Source organism: Acomys russatus, chromosome 8, assembly GCF_903995435.1.
Source record: "Acomys russatus chromosome 8, mAcoRus1.1, whole genome shotgun sequence".
NCBI lineage: Eukaryota > Metazoa > Chordata > Mammalia > Rodentia > Muridae > Acomys > Acomys russatus.
The window spans coordinates 55,496,677-55,516,410 of record NC_067144.1 but is presented as its reverse complement, the minus strand read 5'-3'; the positions used below and the strand labels follow the sequence as shown (position 1 = coordinate 55,516,410).

The 19,734-nt window shown below is 39.5% G+C and overlaps 1 non-coding gene across 1 annotated transcript; it reads right to left on the bottom strand.

Annotated features, from left to right (window-relative positions):
* Positions 1-19,136: 19,136 nt before the first annotated feature.
* On the bottom strand, positions 19,137-19,279 carry LOC127193459 (small nucleolar RNA SNORA48). The gene has a single exon (XR_007831114.1). It is a non-coding gene; the product is annotated as a small nucleolar RNA SNORA48 (small nucleolar RNA).
* Positions 19,280-19,734: the final 455 nt, after the last annotated feature.

The window sequence follows — 19,734 nt, the reverse complement described above, 5'->3', positions numbered from 1 at the left end:
CCTTGCACAAAACTCAAATCCAAGTGGATTAAAGACCTCAACATAAAACCAGAGACACTAAGCCACTTAGAAGAAAAAGTGGGAAAGAGCCTGGAACATATTGGCACAAGAGACAACTTCCTGAACAGAACACCAACGGCCCAGGCCTTAATGTCAACCATTAATAAATGGGACCTCATGAGGCTGAGAAGCTTCTGTAAGGCAGGAGACACTGTCAAGAGAACAAAGCGACAGCCTACAGACTGGGAAAAAATCTTCACCAACCCTACATCTGACAAAGGTCTAATATCCAAAATATATAAAGAACTCAAGAAATTAAACACCACCAAACCGAATAACCCAATTGAGAAATGGGGCTTGGAACTAAACAGAGAATTCTCAACAGAGGAGTATCAAATGGCTGAGAAACACTTAAAGAAATGCTCAACCTCCTTAGTCATCAGGGAAATGCAAATCAAAACAACTCTGAGATTCCATCTTACACCCATCAGAATGGCTAAGATCAAAAATTCAAGCGACACCACATGCTGGCGAGGATGTGGGGAGAGAGGAACACTCCTTCATTGCTGGTGGGAATGCAAACTAGTACAGCCACTTTGGAAATCTATCTGGTGCTATCTCAGAAAAATGGGAATAGGGCTTCCTCAAGACCCAGCTATCCCACTCCTTGGAATATACCCAGAAGATGCTCCAGCACACAACAAGAAAATTTGCTCAACCATGTTCATAGCAGCCTTATTCATAATAGCCAGAACATGGAAACAGCCTAAGTGTCCCTCAGTAGAAGAGTGGATAAAGAAACTGTGGTACATATACACTATGGAATACTACTCAGCTATTAAAAACAAGGAATTCCCGAAATTTGTGGATAAATGGATTGAGCTAGAAATGATCATAATGAGTGAGTTAACCCAGAAGCAGAAAGAATCAAATGGTATATACTCACTTATATCTGCATACTAGCCCAAGGGGCATGTCCCACGAAAGCCTTCACTTACCAGGAAACTGGGACAGAGGGGAAGGCATCCTATTGGGACTCTAAATGAGAAACGCATGGGAGAACAGCAAAATAAAAGGATCCAGAGGGTCCTAGAAATCTACAAGTAGAACAATATGATAGGCAGATTTGGGCCCAGGGGTCCCACTCAAACTAAGGCACCAGCCAAGGACAATACAGGAGGTAAACTTTAAACCCCTTCCCAGATCTAGCCAATGGTCAGAATATTCTCCACAGTTGAGTGGAGAGTGTGATACGACTTTCTCACGTACTCTGGTGCCTCACATTTGACCATGTCCCCTGGAGGGGGAGACCTGGTGGCACTCAGAGGAAGGACAGCAAGTAGCCAAGAAGAGACTTGATACCCTATGAGAATATATAGGGGGACGTAATCCCCCTCCAGAACAGTCATAGGGGAGGGAATAATGGGAAAATGGGGGGGGAGGAATGGGAGGATACAATGGATGGGATAAACATTGAGATGTAACAAGAATAAATTAATAAAAAAAAAAGGAAAAAAAAAAAAAAAAAAAAAAAGAAAAAGACCCTCTGAAAAGCAAGGGGGTGGTGGGGTGGGGTGGGGTGGGGGGTGGGAGGGTGGTGAGCGGACTCTGGAAGCCTAAAAACTTCAGTCTCTTCTCCAAAGTTGAGTTGGTTTTGGTTGGTTGGTTGGTTGGTCACTTGTTTGGTTTTATGTCTTTGAAAAGTTTTTCTCCCCTAATTTAGGACTTGTTAGTTTGAAGAATGATTGGATAATTTATTGGCCCACAACTCTTGAGTTACCTATCGTGATCAGGCCTTGAACCTGTTAATCCATCAGCAGGGGGACGTGACTGGGGAAATAAAAGCCTACAAGGAAAAAAAAAAAAAAAAAAAAAAAAAAGAAATAAGGAAAATATCACAATATGCAAGCATGGACAAATTAACCCCCAATTTTGTTCCCTTTACAAAACATGAATTATCACTATTTTTGATATTATTAATATTACATTTTAAGTCTGATATAAGAAACAATGAGATTTTTTTTGGCAAGTAATACTTACCAAGATACCACTTTTCAAAATGTAACTAAAACCTGTTACAAAGAATTCACTATGGTACATACATTCACTTAGTTGTAAAATGAAATAACATTCTCACATGCTTCTCATAGGCATAAACTTAAAAGAAAACCTGTTTGTCTATAAATATTCCCTGATGTGTACTCTAAAAGAGTGATGGAAGCATCCATTTTTCCAGGTGAAATTTGATAAAATCTGATTAAACAAAGAAACCAGAATACTGGAAGGACTGAGTTGGTGCTAAGTAGACCATCTTCCCGCTCTCCTTCTCAATGGCACTGTAGGTACTTTGATTTTCAAAATGCATGAGGACCCCATCACTCTTTCAAAACTCTACTTCCTAACATGACCATCCACAGTAGACAAGGAGTCAATAGGAGATGGATGCCAGCCCCACTGGCCACAGCCCTGGCCGGATGCACAGGATGTTTCTGGTCCCACTAGTATTCACACTGCAAAAAGGGAACAGGAAAATCCCAAAGGAAAGTGTTTGTGTGAAAGCACATGCAGCCATGAGTAAACATGACTTGAAAGCATGGCTAGACCAACTTAAGATGAATACTCCAAATGTTCCTGACATTCTTGTGCCTAATCCCTCCTGGTTTCCTAGTTCTAGTAACTTGTGCAAACTAGCAAGTGTGGCCCTTTTCCTTTAAGTACTTCCTTTGAAAAAGAATTTGCTAACAAATGAGAAAAGGATTTCCAAAGCTCTGCCTTTGACACTTATGCCTGAAGAATACTAAACAAGCTGCCAACCTTACACATGCAGACAACCAGCAATCATTTTTAAATTGACACATAGGAAATTGAGAATAATAGCTAAATTACCAAGGCAGTAATCAACATGTCCTATTTTCTCTTGTAGAAAGATTAGGACAAGTCTTGCTGGCAAAAGTGCAACTCTAAGAGTCTAAATTAATGACTATACATCATTATGTGAGGATTAAAGTTGACATGTATAGCCATATATAGGGAATTATGGGGAGGTGCCCAATTCAGCTGATCCACTTTGTGTTCAGTGTTTATAGGTCTTATTTTGAAGCCCTCAGTGCATCAAAGGACAGAGTCAGTCACTCACAGATGTAAAGCGACACTGTCTCTTTGTAGTTTGCATCCTCCTACTCAATAAGTATCTCAAGATTTTTACATTTTGGGTGACATAGCTGCCCTTGAAACTCTAATATAAATGAAACAGAGTCCTTATCATGAAAAAGTCATAATTTAGAATTATAAAAATGTATTAAGATGTGTAGAAATCAATGTGGCATAAGCAAGTCATTTGTACTCATTTCTGTGTTGTTTGTTTTTTTTACAGTTCCAATTCACACATTGGGGGGAGGGGTGTTACTGAATAAAGTGAGTAAAAAGTATTTGGTACAAATTTAAAGTCAGCCTTATCTGTGTCACCAATGACTTCATTTTCTCTCAAATTCGATCTCTGCAATGTCCTCATTTATCCTGTTGTCTGAAAACCTTGGATACCCAAAATTCTCCACCCTCATCCTTCATACTCTTCCTCTTTCTTCCTCCTTCCTGCACTCACTTGTCCCCTGAGCTGCTCTCTCAGGGCTTCCCTCAAGTGACTGCGATTTGCCAACCAGAGTCATCTGCCCTTTCATACTCTGTCAAAGGCTGTTCTGCCTGTGAGCCTGCATCATCTGCCCAGACAGTTATCTAAGAAGTACATTTAGAGAGGCACCCTTCTCCCACTGTTACAAGTAAAGGGATACATCTTCTTCCTTCTTGTTTTGTAATGCTTTGTCTATCTATCCCACTGCTAAAACAAAAACCTGTGTCATGCCATTCTCTCTCATTAGTCTATGAGCTCCGGTCTAATTGACCCTTTTTCTCTGTGTCTAGTGTATAATATTAAATGATTAGAACAGATAAAATCATTGGCAACCCCCCCCCCCAAAAAAAAAAAACAGTAAATAAAAACGCTTTGAATGGAGGTTGACAGTTCTCTTACCATTATGTACTTCCAGAGGAGAACAAGGACATATAATATTAATTCGTGTTTACAGTTAATTAAGAATATCAAAGGAGAAGATCAATATAAGCTTGGGGAAACTGCATTCATTGTCTGCTTATGCGCTTGTGCTGGCTAATCTTGGTTGTCATTTCGATTGTACTTGGTTTCAGCTAAGAAACAAGCCTCTGAGCAGGCCTGTTGGGTATTTCTTGGGAGGACCAACTGAGGAATAGAAGACCTTCCCTAAAAGGGCAGCAGCTTCCTGTCCCGGCCCAGGTACAAAGGAAACATTGTTGCTGTTTGTTTGCCTGCCTGCCTGCCTGCCTGCCTACCTGCCTGCCTACCTACCTGAATGGTGATCTGTAAATGCTGTTTTGCTGCTGCTGCTGCTGCTGCTGCTGCTGTTGCTGCTGCTGCTGCTACCAGCCTCTCTTGAAGTCAGAATCTAGCTTTTTCAGCTTTTCATCAGGGACTGATGATGCTCGTGGACTGAACAACTATTGGATTCCTCACTTCTCCAGTGTACAATCAGCCCCTACTCAGCTCATAAAGTGTAAGTCAGTTGAATAAATATCTTGTAAAATACAAATATATAAAGCTTTCTATTGGTCTGTTATACTCATTATATGTGGAAAGAGATTTGTTTTAAAATATGCAGTTCGTCATTTGCTTCAAAGTGCGTAATTACTCCAGAAGGAATGTAATTATAAAAAGCATAAATTATGATTAATAACATTGAGATACTAAATTGAAAGTCCAATTTTGGATTAAAAAATACCTTCTAATTACCACTATCCCACCTTTTGTATTTTTAGAGACTGGGGTTTGTCAAAATATTGTCCACTTAGCACTAATAACTTTGAAGTCAAATGTTTTTATGATATTAGCTATGTTGTCACCTCACTCTGAGGCAGTGAAGATGCCAGATAAAACGTTCAGGCATTGGAGAAATAATAAATGTATTTAGTATTATTAAAAACATCACACACGCCAAGACTTGGTGTCATCAGCTTAGTCACAAAGTAAATTTGGGTTATTCTGGATTCCAAATATTTCTGCTTCATATGATTTTCTTATATTACAAAATTTACTTTTGAATTTAGAAATGATGGCCTACCCAGAGAACTTCCGAAGAACTGAGGGCACTCATTGAGTAGTATTTCTCTATCTTAACAGCACAGAGGTATTGTAGGCAAGAGAAACACATTTACACTCATTCGTGCTTACTGGACTTTAGCCATGGGTTGATAATCTTTAGGGGGTTTTATTTGCTTGCTAATCTTTCTCTTTAACTTTCAAACATTGAACAGAATAATGGTGTTCAGCAATACAACAAAACCAACATGGGATGAAGAATGAGATTACAGCTGTGGTGATAGCTAATGCTCTTGCTATGTCAATAAGAGGGCCAGAGATTACAGATCCCCATTTGCAGACTCACATTTGGCTCATCCCATTATAAATGTTATTTTATTGAACTAGGGATAATAAAGATAAAACCTAATAAAGTGAAGATTTTACAAAAGAGAGAAATATTTTAAAGTGACATACTCCAATTTTTGTCATTGATTAATATCAAATTCTTTCCAAAGGCCAATGTAAGTACAAAAGACACAGGCTTTTAACTTGGACATCTACAATTTAAAATCAATAAGATATCTCTACTGACTCATCAGAAACAATGGAATTGGTATAGTTTAAATGATCACCATTATCTCTTTAATTACAAACACCCAAAGTTATATTAGAAATAATCTCTAAGTGTTGCCGTGAAAGAGGCAACCATCCAAAGGAAAGCACGGGTAGGCTTAGGTTTCTGCGGAGCTGGCTGTCTCTGCTGGCGGAATGACTACGTCTTTGTGCATCATCTTATTCAATCCCTACCCCAGGGTTTATAGCAAATGCACCCAGTAAAACCTGGACTGAAAATCATCTTTTTCTTTATCAATTCCCAGTTATTTTTCAGTATCAAACAAAAGATATCCTGTTCCAGATTCCTTATTTTCTTCCTGTACAAACTAGATTTTGTTGGATTTTTGCTTTTATTCATTTGAAGCAGCTTCCTTACATGTTGGCTTTTTTAAAAAAACAGACTGGACTGTGAATTGTGCAAGAAGAAATGTGTTGGATATGTTAGTTTAAGTGGTACTATAGTTCTAACTGGACATATTACATGCTCAGCAATTTTCTAGTGAAAATAGCTGAAAGCACTAAACAACAACAACAAAAAACTATACTCTTTATGTGTTTCTAGGAAAAATCAGAGTCATCTTAAAATATAAAGAAGGATAAATGCAATAATGAAGAACACAAAGCTAGTAGTACTTATGAGTAAAAAGTATTATGTGCACTAGGTTCGCAGATTAAAAAGTTGTTCATTAACAGTTCCCAGAAATAAAAAATAACAGCAATCACATTTGATTCTAGGCTAGGTATCAGAAATGATGATAGAAACAAGGGATAATTTATATACGTGGATCTAAAGCAGTGGTTCCCAATATTCCTAATGCTGCTACACGTTAACATAGTTCATCACATTGTGGTGACCCCTACAACCATAAAACTAGTTTCATTGCTACTTCTTTACTGTAACTTTGCTATTGTTATGTATAATAATGTAAATATATGATTTGAGTGATATTTGATCTTTCACCCTGTAAGAGGGCTGTTCCACCCCAAAGGAGTCACACCCCACCAGCTAAGAAAGACTAATCTCATAAGGTATCAAGTCTCTTCTTGGTAACCTGCTGTCCTTCCTCTGAGTGCCACCAGGTCTCCCCCTCCAGGGGACATGGTCAAATGTGAGGCACCAGAGTACTTGAGAAAGTCATATCACACTCTCCACTCAACTGTGGAGAATGTTCTGACCGTTGGCTAGATCTGGGTCGGGGTTTAAAGTTTACCACCTGTATTGTCCTTGGTTGGTGCCTTAGTTTGAGCAGGACCCCTGGGCCCAAACCTGCCTATCAAATACAATTAAGGGTTTCACTATGAAAAAAAAAAAAAGACTAATCTAAAGAATGAGAGCCAATAACTATACAAGGTTATAAGGAAAGATGTTATTTAGAAAGAAAAAGCGTCAATTGTGACCTAGCACTCAGTAGGCAGAGGCAAGCTGCCTCAAAAACAAAACAAAACAAAGAAGGAAGGAAGAAAGAAGGAAAAAAAGCAGTTATTTTTCTCAGGGAGAAAAATACATTGGGGAGAGGAGAAAGTGGTTTCAGACACATGGGGATCTATGAAGATAGTGTTTATCCTAATTGTTAATTACTCCTAAGGAAAAATTTACTGGAAAATCTCAGGATTTGAAACTAAACAATACACCCAATTAAGAACTTGATGAATTCTTACAGTATCTTACAGTCTTTAGGAATAGAACAAATGGCTGAAACAAGATCACCCTATAAGGCTATGCTTTAAAATAAGCTATTAATATTACTTTTATATAATTTTTGTTTAGATCAAAGATCCTTCTCATAAGCAGATCAAAAAATCTAAGAAAATTCTTGGCTATAGATACCTTGGGACCTTTTAAGGAATGAAAATGAGAAAACTAATCAAATTATAAATGGTGTTTGTTCATATTTGGTTGGAATTTAGTTATTATCATCAAACAATTATTATGAGCATTTGTAAGTGATTTGTTGAAGAATTTGGAGGGCAGATTTCTACTAATCCATCCACAGATAATTAATTTTATGGATATCAAGTGTTTATTGTAAACAAGGGGTGTCTACTAAGTCCTTTGAACTTCAATCAACTTCACATCTTGCTTTTGACATGGGTGACAAATTTCCCATTGCCATTTCAACTAGGAAATGGTAAACACTGGGTAACTAGTGTTGCCTTTCTTTGGATAACTCCTGTAAGTTTTTCTATTTCCGTAGAAGAGCAGGCAACACAAATGGTTTTCCAGACCCAAGCATCCCCATGACAGACACAAAAGTTCCTTCTGGAGTCTTTATTGTCCAACTGCATGACAAGAAGAGTAGAGAAGTGACAAGAAGCTTCTTGTTCTGGCCATGATCACATTTAATGTACAATCTGAGGCAAAGTCATTGTAGAAAGCACGGAAAATATAATTCCCATTTTTCTTTATGCCTCCAGGCTTTGAAATATACAGAGGAATAAAGAAAAGTGCTTTAAGTGTAGGAAATACATAAGAAAAATATCATCAAAATACCATAAAAAATGAAAAATGCAAGGACAGTGTGAGATGTCTTATTAGATTCAGTATATTCATTTTATCACATTCCAAATATTGCTAGAGAATTCTGCACTAAAATTCTTTCTAAAATCTCCTCAAATGAAGACTTACTCTTTAGTATGGGAAACTCTACTTTATTCCATGAGATAAAAGCATTAGTAGACCCAATGTCAGGGTCTAGGAAGAGAGATAAATTCCCTGATGCATTTTATATTAGAACCAATTACCTTATAGCCAGAAGTCCAATAAATATTGAATGCAACGAGTAAGTGCTGACTTCCTGTGTAGTTTGTTCCAATACTTGGAAGAAAACGCTCCTCAGACTTCAAAAATGTCTTCCAAACAGCCAAATAGACAGACTCATTTATCAAGATAAGCAGAGGCAGTTTACTTCAGATTCATTTAAAACGTAAACTATAAAGTATTTATTGAGGTTTATAATGTAATTAAATATTATTGTGTAACTGTATAATATTTATAATTTATATCCCCACTAATTTGAATTGCTTAAAATTTATAAGCAAGTTATCAATTAGAAGTATGACAAAAATGTAATTTTGAAGGCCAAGGATCAAAACAAACATCCACGCAGAAAGATATGATAAGCAAGAAATACTCATTATTCTTGAATAATAATAATCAGTAACTGGAGTAGCACTGGGACATTCCAGATTTGTTGGTGTTTAGCTGAGAAAGTTACAGATGTTTATGATATACAGTGCGATGCTCTAATATACGTATACATTTTAAAGCAATCATTACAATTAAGCTAATTATCATAACCATCACTTTACACAGTTTCTTTCCTCTGTGGTGTGAATATTTAATATCTGCTTGCTAGGAGAATTTCACATGATACTCTATTACCATGGACCACAGTCCCTTTGCTGCACATTGGCTCTCTAGGACACATCCATTTTACCACCATTTCTCCATCCCATCCCCTGTCCCTTGACTGCTTCAGTCACCTTCTGTGCTCTGATTCTGTAATTACTTTGGACTACACATACCAATTAGATTATGCAGTGTTTGTTCATGTCTTAGCCCTTGAAGTAACATAATGCCCTATTGTAAATCCTTATTTTCAGGACCAATTAGCAGTCCAGTATGTGTGTGTGTGTGTGTGTGTGTGTGTGTGTGTGTGTATCTGTTTGTGTGTTACACACTTTCCTTTTTAATTTTAATTTCATTAATTTATTGAGATTACAGCTCAATTGCTATACTCTCACTTGTATCCTCCCATTCCTCCATCCCTCCCGTTTTCACCCTATTCCACTCCCCTAGGTCTATAACCGAAGGGGACCTCCTCCACGACTATATGGTCATAGGCTATCAAGTCTCATCTTGGTAGCCTGCTTATTCTTTCTTTGAGTGTCATCAGGCCTTCCCACCAAGGGGCGGTGGTCAAATATGGGGCACCAGAGTTCATGTCAGAGACATGACTGTGGAGAATGTCCTGTCCATTGGGTAGATCAGAGTAGGGGCTCGATGTTTACTACTTGTATTGGTACATACTTTCTTATCTATTCCCTTACTGTTGGACAGATAAGTGGGTTTCTTTATCTTGGCTACTGTGAATAGTATTTTAGTGAGATGATTGCATCACATGTTAGTCGTAGTTTGGTTTTTTTTGGGGAAAGACTTTTAGATAATGTCTGTATTAATTTGCATCCCTCACATCAGGGTACAAAGAATCCCTTCCTCCACAGTCTCTCTGGCGCTTGTTATGCTTTGGCCTCTTGAAGAGAGCCATCTTTCCAATGTGAGGAGATGTTGAGATCTAGAACATTTAAATTTCAAAAGTAAATTTAAGATGAGCATCAAAGAACTTCCTTATGGAAATGGCTTCACATGTGACAAACAAGCCACTGGGCAAAATGTCCTCATTTCTACCACAGACAGAATTCTGCCTAAGAAAGGGCAAGCTTGGATGCAGGCATAGTCAATGGACAAACTCTGCCAAGACCGCATAAGCAAGTCCTCAATAGTTCCTGCCACACAAATATGTCTGTCAGATATAATAAGCCAGAAGGTTGAAGATGATGCTCCAATATTATAGAGACTTTTAGGTGACTGTTCAGTCAGCAAACTGCCTCTGTCTTCTCATTTGGGAAGTTGCTAACCTGCACTTGCTGTATATTCAGGTAATTAATTTTACTCCTTCTCTAGTTTCTGATAGGGTTGAAGATCAGATAATTTAGTTTACAATTAAGCTTAGTTGTTTAGGGGTTAAGCTGTTTTTAGGTTTAGATAGATTTTCTAAGTTGATAATGAAGAGATATGATAGATATGATTTACATTCAGAATTTAAGCCTCAACAAGATAGGAAAGATGTTTTCTTCAAGTTTGCCAAATACAAATAGCCAAAACACTATGAATATAACATTTATATGATTCTTGACTGTTTCATAGCTCTTCTTGCTGTAGGTAGTTTATTGTACATATGTGTAATAATATCAATGTATATGTAAAAAAAAGAAAAAAAAGATTTATGACCAAATCCTGCTCCTAATGAAAACCAGATGACAATTTGAACAATAATGACATAAAATTACCCTAAAGTAGGTATAAAAATGTTAACTGCAGTAAGGAAAAATAAAGTAACACATTTTTTCATAAAAATGACATATATGGAATCACCAGTTCATTGTTATTTTGTGCTACTGTTAATGGACAAAGTGTGATGCTCTGTGCATTTCTTGATCAAATGTATCATATCAGTACACATAGCTGCTGTTTGATCTTTAGATATTTTATGTTTATGTACTTGGAAATAGGTTATCTATACCTATATCTTCAATAAGTATCTATTCTATAGATATCTCTCTATACCTACCTATATATGTCTATATTTTTACCCTCTAGCTACACGTATTCTGTTTCCTCCCTTCCTCCTTCATATCACCCTTTTTATGCTAGGCAAGTACTCTATTACTGATTACGTGAAAGCACAATAATTTATTGAGAACAAGAGTATATCACCAAGTGTTGACGAACACTCTGAGATATCAACTCTTTAGCTAAATTCTGCTTTGAAATGTTACTCTAAGAAGTGACATTTACATTGCAGCTGTGGCCTGTGCAGACTTAAATACATTACATTGACAGTACTTCCATGCCCTCTGCTGGTCGCTGTAAGTCAAAGAACATGGACTTACAGATTTCCAAAATGGCTCAACTGATGCCATTCTTTCATGTTTTATCTTAGCTAAAAGAAATATAATGAAATAAAATAAAATGAAGACAACATTCTTACAAGAAAGGTCTGATTCCAGGCAGCAAAGATTCCCCTTGTTAGCACCTAGACTTTAGAGAAAGGCTTCAGTGGAGTGTGCCCTCGGGAACCTAAATGGTATCCTCAAATATGACAGAGTCTGTATTTCAGGGTAAATAAGGAAGACATTGGTCAGGGATCCCGGTGGTTTCTTTTCTTTTTTTTTTCAAAATAACTTTTTATTAATTTATTCTTGTTACATCTCAATGGTCATCTCATCCCTTGTATCCTCCCATTCTTCCTTCCCTCCCATTTTCCCCTTACTTCCCTCCCCTATGACTGTCACTGAGGGGGACTTCCTCCCCCTTTATATGCTCATAGGGTATCAAGTCTCTTCTTGGTAGCCTGCTATCCTTCCTCTGAATGCCACCAGGTCTCCCCCTCCAGGGGACATGGTCAAATATGAGGTACCAGAGTACGGGTGAAAGTCAATCCCCACTCTCCACTCAGCTGTGGAGAATGTCCTGTCCATTGGCTAGATCTGGGTAGGGGTTTGACATTTACCACCTGTGTTGTCCTTGGCTGGTGCCATAGTTTGGGCAGGACCCCCGGCCCAAATCTGCCTATTATAATGTTCTTCTTGTAGGTTTCTAGGACTCTCTGGATCCTTCTACTTTGCTATTCTCCCATGCTTCTCTCATCTCATCCCAATAGGATGTCCTCCCCTCTGTCCCAGTTTCCTGGTAAGTGAAGACTTTCATGGAAATGATCATAATGAGTGAGTTAACCCAGAAGCAGAAAGAGTCAAATGGTATATACTCACTTATATCTGCATACTAGCCCAAGGGGCATGTCCCATGAAAGTCTCCCTGTGGTTTCTAATCTCTTTACTTCCTATAGTATTGAAATACTCTCCAGGGATTAGAATTTACAGCTACAATCATACAGACCTAGTAATCTGGCAGGTGTTTTGCTTGCAGACAATAGCCAAGCACTTCTCCTGTTTCTATTCACTCATTCCTTGCTAGAGAAAGGCAGCTGACTCCCTTAGGAGACACTGGGATACTGTTTCACACACAGCAGCTAATTATCTACTTTAGCTGATACCGGAGAGACTTGCAATGGCCAACTCTGGCTTTCAGAATGTCAAGAAAAGCGAGCAAAATGTAATAAGGAAAACAGTGTGTCATATTAAATAGGCTTTCCTTTGATGATACCAAAGGCAAGTAAAAAATAGGTGATCCCTTCAAATCTGTAATATTCTATAATATGAAATGCAGAAAAAATAAATCAATACATGGATTTCAGGGGACATGATCCCAAGTGTTCTATGGATGTATCTGGAACACAGCTGACACTACTGAGCTCATGGCTGGAAACTGTCAGAGGAATTGTGAAAATATTAAAGACATAGAGATGAACACTTGGATGGCTGTTTAATTGTCTCCTTTATCTAGTAGAAAATAGATACATAAGGTTACCATAGACACTTCAAGATAAAGATATATCCTTTGAAAATATTCATTGCTTACCACAGTAATGTTCAAACTTGAAAATTAGAGGAAAATGTTAGTAGTTTTCTTTACTGATATTCGGCATGGCTGCTGAAGGAGATAAAATTGAAAATGTAGTCCTCATTGTAAAACCATGTATCACAGACAAGGACATCCTTAAGACCATGTGGTCAGACTTTCTCAGGCATGCCAAAATTTCACGAGGGTCATAATTCATGTTTAAAATGTATACCAGTTCTTCTTTTCTTTAAAACACAGAAGTTGGGGCTAGAGAGATGCCTAGCAGTTAAGAGTGAGCACTTGCTGCTCCTGTACAGAAACAAACTTCAGTTCTCAGCACACACAACAAATGGCTCACAAAGGCTTGTGACACTATTTCTATGGGCTCTGATGCTGTCTTCTGGCCTCTGAAGGCACCATATGTGCCTGTGGTGTTCATATATATGTATTTGCATATACACATGAAATAAAAATAAACATAAATCTTTAAAGATAAATGAATAAAATAAAAAGTTCCAGTAGGTTTCCTTTCTGATCCTGTTTGTACACATTTACACCTATATGATTTTGTACATGAAGATCATGTGACTAGGTCCTAGATAGTAAGGTTTGTATTTGTTCAGACTGGTTGTTTTCTGTTTGCTGGGATATTCTACTTAACCAACAACTACTTAGGGCCTACTTACTCTGAGCAGTTTATATCAGCAGACAGTTTACAATCTACCATAAGGAGAAGCCAGGATAAGAGCTTAAGGCAGGAACCTAGACACAGGAGCTGAAACAGAGACCCATGCTGATAACTGGCTCCCTTTCCATTGATTGCTTTCTTTCAGAATCTAGGACTACCAGGCCAGGAGTGGAACTTCTCACAGTGACCAGGTGCTCACAGTCAATCACTATTCATAACAGCACCTCACAAATATATACCTGTAGGAAACCTTGAAGTCAGCTCAGGACACCACAAGACCAAGTTCTCAACACAAAAGACATTTATTTGTTCCAGAGGGCAGGGATAAAGGACAAAAGACAAGAGATAGAAAAAGAGGGAGAAGGAAGAAAGTAGGCAAGGGAGAAGAGGAAGGGATATTTACAGTGGGAGTTTTGGTTTCCTTAACATCTCATTTGTGTTATGTAAATATGTTCTTATTTTAATCCCAAGTGTGGGGTATGGGACTGCCTTAGTTTATCCACAACTGATAATTGCCTCCTGTAGCTCAGAAAGGGGCATGGTCTTTGACAGTTGGAGTTAATGCGAATCTGAGGACTTTAGGAGAATATAAATACTAGAGCCAAGAGAGAAGAAAGGGCTTTGAGGAGACACACAGAAGAGGAAGAAGTCTGTTTGTTTTGGCTGTTGCTGCACTGCTAGATATCCTGACAACTGAGATTGGTATTTTGCCCAAACTGCTGACCCTAAGTCTAAAGAGGTCTATGTAGTTTTTCCCTTCTAAATTTATTTCTCTCCTACCTAGGTTTGGGGGTTTGGAAGGGAGATAGAGTCTTAAGGTACCCCAAATAAATTAGAGTTTAAAAACAGTGCTTACAAATATTTATCCTAGAAAAGGGAGGAAGTGGCCTATGGGCATATGATGGTTTATAAAGGTAAAGGGGGGAAAACTGGTGTTAGGATGAGGTATTTAATTTTAATTTGGCATGTTAGATAGGTGAGCTAAAGAGAGCATTTGATTGCTGGGACTTCAGTACTTTGACAGTTGGACCTTGGTAGTCCTGAGACTGCTCAGGAGGAGGAAGTGGACAAATAAGTCCCTTCAGTGCCCACAGACCAATCTGATGGACATAGTTCCTGAAATTGACTTCCTCTTCCCAGGTGACTCCAGCTTGTGTCAAGTTGGCCAAAAACTAATCAGCACACTAGTATCTCTCAGGAATGTAGAAACACTCATTCACCTGTGAGACTGTATGTACATCATGTCTGCACTTCTGGCTTAAAAAATGACTCCAGATGTGGTGGCTCACACCTTTAATCCCAGTACTGGGAAGGCAGAAACAGGTGGATCTCAGAGGCTAGTATTATTTATAGAGCTCCATAACAGCCAAGGTTTTACAGAGAAGCCCTGCCTCAAAAATCCAACAAACAAATGCGTAAATAAATAAAAAAAAACAAGCAAGCAATTATTGTTGAATATTTTAAGCAAAACACTACCTTCACTTCCATTTTACTTGTTTAAAATGAGGAATTAGGGCTGGGTAGATGGTTCAGTGTGTAAAACCTTGTCCAGCCCTAACTTCTGCATTTTAAAGAAAAGATGCTCATAGTCTTTCTTATCTAATTTGTAAAATGAGATTTTTTTCTTTTCTTTTCTTTTCTTTTTTTAATTAAGAATGACACTAGTAAATTGTAGCTGGTATTAGGTATGACTAGTACTGGCATGAAGGGGCTTGTGGGTACCTGCTGCCAGTCCCCAAGCATGCTGACAACTCACACTCTGAAACTATACTTGCTGACTGTCATTTGGACTCCTACCAGGTTTTGTGCCTTGTTCCCTGCTGTGAAAGCTATTTTAAGTCTTTCTCTGAATGCAGGTCCCTAGGAAATAGTGTTCTCTGTTACCTAGGGTGTAATAGCCCCATGGATACTACACATCTCCTTTTGTGAATATCAGTATTTAAAAATGTATAAATAGACACCCAAATTTATCTGCCGATGTAGATGCCATTGAGCAACAGTCTGAGAACTGCATTTGTATCCCGTTAGAGTGTGTGACATTGTTAAGTCATTGGAGATAAATTTCTCCGTTCTCTAAGGCCAGTCTTCATTTCAGATGAATATCTTGATATGACTCCCTTTTCTGGACATCTTTAATCTAGAAATTTCTTTCATTTTCATAATTTCCCTTTTAGTGAAAATTCTCCGTATCATAATATAATAGAGTACTCAATGATTGAAGGTTAATAAGTATGTGCATATATGGATGTATGCTGCATACATATATTTCAAATAACAATTTTTAGGTGAAGATTTCAGGTATACAAAGCACCAAACTAAAATAGACAAGTAGGTTTACATTAGACCCCAAAACTTCTCTGAAACAAAAGAAACAACAATATCAGAAGGATATGGGGAAAACAATGTCTTGCTCACTGTTAGATTCACCGTTAGCTTCACAGTTTTCATTTTTTGTTTCAAGTTAGTGATGCTATTTTGGGAAATGGAGAAAACTCTAGGAGGAGGGGCCTAACTGGAGCAGTGGTGAGTGGGGGTGCACCTTTGAATGTTACACCTGTTCTCTGGAGCAGTGGTGAGTGGGGTGCACCTTTGAATGTTACACCTGTTCTCTGGAGCAGTGGTGAGTGGGGGTGCACCTTTGAATGTTACACCTGTTCTCTGGAGCAGTGGTGAGTGGGGGTGCACCTTTGAATGTTACACCTGTTCTCTGGAGCAGTGGTGAGTGGAGGTACACCTTTGAATATTACACCTGTCCTCTGGAGCAGTGGTGAGTGGGGGTGCACCTTTGAATATTACACCTGTCCTCTGGAGCAGTGGTGAGTGGGGGTGCACCTTTGAATATTACACCTGTTCTCTGGAGCACTGATGAGTGGGGGTGCACCTTTGAATATTACACCTGTTCTCTGGAGCACTGGTGAGTGGGGGTGCACCTTTGAATGTTATGCCTCTTCTCTGGTTGTACTCTCTCCCTTGGCCCTGTCCACTGCATAAGGAGCCTCTGCCACATGTTCACGTTGTCTGCATCCTTGGACCAAATTGTAACAAAATATGATTTTTGAGACTCATAGTAACCCAGTCAAAGGTGTTCATAGTCTCCTACAAAAATATAAAATAGATGCTTTCAGAACTTTATTCCAAACTAATAGGAGTCATCTGCATAGTGTAAAAGAAGCAAGCCCTGAGACATCTACTTCATATCATGAGCAGACTGTGAGGTCAGCTTTAGCAACAAGTCCTAAGGGGCCAGGGGAATTCCAGACATCTGTGGAGCACCTGATATCAGAATTCTAAGTCCTGGGCTGTTTACCCACCCCATTAATAGCAAACAGAGATGTTATTATATTCAGTGAATATCACTATAGCATGACATATATTGCATATAGTCCTAATTTATATATATATAATATATATTTTAGAATATATATGTGTATATATATACACACATACATATACATATATATTGTATATATTCCTGGCTTATATACACACATATATGTGCATATATGTATATATATATATACATATATATATATATATATATATATATATATATATATATATACACACACACACACACGCTGCTATATATAGCACCAAAGAATATTTATAAGATATATATGTATGTGTGTATAAATATATATTTGCCTTTGGTTTTTACTTTCTTTTTAAAATAACGTTTACTGATTATTTGTGAGTTTCACATCATGCACCTTAGCCCTGCTCATCTTCAATTCCCCTTATATCTGCCTGCCATCCTTGCAACCTCCCCCCAAAATAGACATGCACACACAAACACACCCACAAACAGAAAAAGAAGCAAAGCATAGGAAACATCTCATTGTGGAAGCTGTAGTGTTTGACGGTGTGTCCCAGAGCGTACTCCTCTGTCCACAAATCTTCACATATTCATTGTGATGAATCACTGGTCTGGTTCAAGATCGCTGGCTTCTGTGACACTGTCAATATTGGGTCTTCATTGGGACTCCTTCCTGTTGTCCTGTGTCATGGAGATCCTGCAGCTTTGGATCAGCAGGACTGGCACTTTCCTGTGTCCCAAACATTTGCAGATGATAAAGCCTATGAGACAGGCCAGTGCAGAGCCCTGGATCTGGGCCTGGGTGGTTGCTGAGCTGGTCAGTGTGTCTCCAGCTTTCTGTTCTTGAGACCACCAGGGCAAGCTCCCCAGCACTGCTCCAGCTAGGCCACCCAATGTTGCCATCAGCAGGAAGCAGTGGCAGCTATTCAGCTCTCATGGCCTCAGGTCCAGCTCCCCTGCAACCAAGCATCCAGAGCCCACTCCTCTGTGGTGCCGAGACAAGGATCAGGACCCACTCTCCCAAGTGCTGCAGCCTGTGAGGGGCTAAGCCAGCTCTTCCATTCTCATTTCTCAGGGGCAGCTCTCTCGACAACTGCAGACGTCATCCACACTCAGGACATCTCATGGCAAACAAGTGGCAGGGACAGCTCATCCATGCTCTCATCCTCAAGGCTGGCTCACCTGTGGCCTCTCCATCAAGGCCAGCTCTACTGTTCTGCCAAGGCTAAAGGCAGGGATAGCACTCCCTTGCTCATGACTCTGTGGGTAGCTTTCCCGGACTTCTGGAGGTGGGGAGGGGAGGGGATCATCACCTCTGTGCTTGTGCCACTTCGCAGCAGATGAGTGGTGAGTAGGGTTGGGGGGGGGTCAGCTCTCCCACACTCATGGCCTTGGGGCTGGCTCACTCTCACTCCTGCCACCAGGGCCAGATCCATTGTGCTGTCTGGGAGATGCTTCCAGCCTGCTCTCCCAAGTGCTGCCATTTGTGAAAGGTGGGGCCCCTTCTCCCCAGCTCTGGAGCTTTTGAGGGGAGGGGCCAGTTGTGCATAGCCCCTGGATATCTACTTGGTCCAAGGCAGCTGCCTTGACCAGGGTCAACCTTGTCTTTTGTAGGAGTAATATGAGCCATGCACATCGACATTGGCCCCTGCCACTGCATAGCCATGAACTCAGGCATGGCTCTCAGAGGCAGCTCAGGCTTGGACCTTACCGTGGCCTCAGGTGGTAGGGCTGGCCACTTAACAACAGGCCATTTCAATACAGTTCCACTTCTCTTCATAACACTTAAGCTTCTCCACTTCTCTTTCTCTCCCATTTGTCTATGACATAGTCGCACATTGTGGTGGCTCCTGCTGCAAGGTGGGTCATGCAGCTCTCAGGCCCCTGGGTGATATCCTCCAGCAAGTAGGTGTCTATGTGCATCCTCTTTTGCTATGCTGCAGAGAACAGGTCTGTGGATGGCATGTCAGGCCACAGGTCTTTTCCTCTCTTCCCTGTCTAGTGCTACGCTGGATGGTAGTAGACTGGGCTCTGTGTGTATCTATGACCTGGTGTGCAGTATAGGGCAGGTCTGTGGGTGTCTTTCCCAGCCCTCAACACGTGGCATGATAGAACAAAAGTATTTGTCTGTCTTCCTCCTATCTTGCTGTGTTGTATGGATTTGATTTGATGTGTCTTAGACATAAAACAGCTGTGGCCACCATATTAGGCCTAAAGCCAGAGAAGCAAAAGACTGTTATCTGCTTTGCCCCTGACTGATATAAGAACAATACCACGCACAAGGTGTCTCTTTGCCCATAGTCAAGGGGTTGTCTCTTTGTTCTTAATCTCCATGGATTCCTAACATTTCATTCCCACAACCTTTGTCACTAGGGAATATTCATTTGTCCTGACAGTAGACTCGTTCAGGACACACAATCCTTCCTCCCTGATTTAAAAATACTAGGTCACTTACATTAATTTTTATTGCAATCCACTTTTAGAACTAGAAAATTAATTTTCAACAGCTTTATGTTCTCATAAAAACTTAAAGGAAGAGAGTTTGTACATATCGTGTCCCCACACATACATGACCAAGGCAGGGACTCAAGTTAGGTGCCTGGGTTCAGGGACTGAGGCAGAGACCATGGAGGATGGCTGCTTACGGGCTTGCTTCCTGTGGCTGCACCGCCTACATTTCTTAGACAAAATAGCCTACCTGCCTCTACACAAATCCCCAAGCAAAGCAATGCCATTCACTTCTTAACTTAATTAAGACCCTTCTC